The following is a 3,277-nucleotide window of genomic DNA, read 5'->3' as shown; positions in this document are numbered from 1 at the left end:
CCACAGTCTCCCCTTCTTCCACCCCTCTCTCCAAGGGCTCAGACACAGGCGTGTTGTGACACCTCCGCAGCGGGTGACAAGAAAGTTTGAAACATAGCAGGCACAATACAGGAAAAAAGGTCATGTCAGGAAGGATCCAAGGAGGTGCTCAGGGGGCTTGTTGGCTCCCAGTCCAGAGCAGAGCGGATCAATGTGCTGGGGAGGGAGATGGGTGTTTTCTCTTGCTTTTGCCAGCAAGCTGCAGCCCTGGATAGCTGCAGAGTCTGGGCATTAGCTCATCCTGTGCAGATGGGCAGCACGAAAGTCTTGTGGTTATAGTATTGTGCTGAGTTCAGGAGATCTGGATCCAATGCCCAGCTTTGCTGGGGACTCTCTAGGTCGTCCCCATGCCTGGTTCCTACCTGTGAAATGGGGTAATAATCCAGCTGTTTCACTGCCCTTCCTAAGGCCCAGCTTTTCAGACGTGGCCAGGCTCCAACTTCCCATTGCCTCCTGAAGTCAAAATGTGGCCTCCAAGAATACAGACCCAGGTTCTTCCGATGGGGACTCTCCCCACTCTGTGTCTTGTGCAATGGCCTCTTCCCCTCAATAAGCAGCTACGGGCAGAACCATAACACCAGTAAATAATAACACAGATACAGGTCAGCTGGTAAATGCTGGTCTCCGGCTCTGGCAGTGGAAATTAAATTCAGCTCCATATGAAAGATGTTGAACTGCATAAAGCCTCAGAATGGGCTATAAGTGGCAGCAGCATAGTGTACGTGGGCAAACCAGCACCAGACCCGTGTCCCAGGGCAGTTGTCTGTGTTAGAAACCTCAATTCTGGGGGTCAAACCCAGAAGGCTGGTGAGAAAACTGGAGAACTAGTGAGAGAAAGGTGGGTGGCAAGGCCAAAACCTGGAAAAGGCGATACCGAAACAGTGAAGAGCCAGGATGAGGTGGCACAGGGAAGAAAGGTTGTGAAGGAGCTTTTGACGACGTATCGGTGTCTGAATCATCAGCTTTGAAAGACTGGAGGCCTGGCTGGCTGTGCTCTGTGGCGATGGGTTCCTCTGGAGTCAGGCTCCACAACAAGCAAGCTCGGATGCTTTGCTGACTCGTTTCTCCAAGCTCTGGTTGTAGCAAACGCTGCTCTTCACTGGAGTTCTGCTCAGGTCCCCTGGGAGCTGCCCCATTCACTTGGAAGCTGGAGGGGGAGGGAGGAATGTTTAATAAGGTCAGTGTCCAAATTAGGAGGTGAAGGAGGGCTGCAGATGCTCGTAAATACTGCCCTGCTTGTCAGAAATGCTGTTCTTCTGCTTTTATTGCAGCCCCTGATTTACGAGCTGGGCTGAGCGCCAGACAGTGTGTTGCTGCCAGGCAGGAGGCGACGCACGCATGTGTCAGCGTACACACGTGTGTGTGTGTGTGTGTGTGTGTGTGCACCTTCACAGGGGCGAATTCAGTAGCGTCGCACAGGTATGGACTCTGGCTTCAAATTGCTTCTCTCCTGTCATTCAGAGGGTTTCCAGACTGTCTGAAAGGTCAGGTTTTACAGGCCAGATTGGGACAGATTTCTCACTGCGTACTGGACTCCTCTCAGCCGGTCAGACAACCAGGCTGCCTTACCTCTTTTTCAATACCCCGTCACTTCTTTGCCCGTGCACTGTTGGGGAATTTCCTGTGTGTAAGAAGTACAAGACCTGTGGGTGTGTGAGACACGCACACAGCTCTGTTGCATTGAATCCTTTTGATTAAACTGCTCTTTCCCAGATTTAAAAATATCCTTTATATTTTGGCATTCTCTGACTGTCTGAGCTAGTTTTAAATTGACAAGTGAATAAGGTATTGTTTAATGCAGGGATTTGTCCTGAATCCAGAGGTTGTTCTAAGCTATACCCGTTCTCCAAGTCCAGTGCTATTGTACAGTCATCCTGTAGACAAGCAAAATCACTAAAAGATAGTGGTTTTCGTAGTTCTCAGCAGCACTCTAATTCAGCTTTCACTGAAGTCAGTGGGAGGTTTTCCAGTAGCATCTCCCGTGGCAGCAGGGGCAAGCTGGCGCTGAACGCTTGCAAAGACCTTTTTGTTTTCACAGCAGCAGGGCTGCACTGGCTCGAAAATTGGATTAACTTCAAGACGGCCAGTGGTAGCTTATTGATTGCCAATTGTGGGCAAGACTGCTGCCTAAAGGATGGGGTAAACATCTACTAAAGGACAAGAAATGAGACCTTTGTCTTCCTCTTGATGGAGTTAATGAGCTGTCAGTAGGGTGCTATGGCTTGAGCTGAAGAGCTAAACCCCTGGAACTGTAAGGTTGTCAACCAGACCGTAGATTCTGCGTGGGACAGTTCATCCTGATTTACCCTCGCTTCCCTCCACTGACTGGTAGGAGGTGTTTGCAGGCGGCTGCCAGTTGGGAGGAACGTCCACAGCGCGACATTTGGGAAGTGTGTGCTCTTGGCCTTTCCTTGTCCTTGGACCCTTCAGTCCTGGGACAGAGCTGTGCAAGACGAGCACCGAAAGAAACCCTCTAGGCCTTCGCTTCTCAGGTGGCAGTTCTGCTCCCCAGACTGATTCTAGAGGGAAAGATTATCGGAGAGAGCAAGAGCTTTTACTGTTTACAACAGCTCCTGGAAAGAATTAGCCTCACAAAACGCTAGCCAAGCATTTTGCCAAGCCTGAGCAGAGTTTACACGCCTGAGTGGGGCTCACCGAAACAAACCTGCGAGGCTACGCGGGACAGCGCCGTCTGCTGACTCCAGCCATAAAGGAGCCAATTTGCCACATCCTTTGGTAACGTGTACTAACTTAATTACCTTCTTTGTTAACAATTTGCAGTAGTTATTTATTCATAAAATCCACTTACTGTGCCATAAATTTATACAGTCAAGCAGCAACAGTGAGGAGTTTTTTTTTTTCCCTTAACATCCCCCTAGGGTTACCTTCAAGCAAGCTTCCTACATGGAGACTAGCCCACCAGTGCCTCGGTGACTGCTGGGCTGAGTTTCACTGAGTCATCACTACCAGCCACATTCATATTCCCATTTCAGTTTGCCAATTCACGTTTTATTTAGCAACTGGAGTGACTCACCCATAGGATGATGACAGTGAAGAGATGGAGTGATACTGACATTTAATGCTCAGTTTCTTGGGGCCAAACACTTCCTATACGTCTTCGCTTACATCAGAAGAATTAGGGTTGCCCTTTACCATTGCCCGGAGAGGAAAGCATGGATGCCTTCAAGAAGAACGCACAGAGGGAGCCTCGGCCACTGCTCTGGGGCAGGGGAGGGAA

Source organism: Leptosomus discolor, chromosome 25 (genome assembly GCF_034619465.1).
Source record: "Leptosomus discolor isolate bLepDis1 chromosome 25, bLepDis1.hap2, whole genome shotgun sequence".
In the NCBI taxonomy this organism is placed as follows: Eukaryota; Metazoa; Chordata; class Aves; order Leptosomiformes; family Leptosomidae; genus Leptosomus; species Leptosomus discolor.
Note: the sequence above shows the minus strand (reverse complement) of the source record.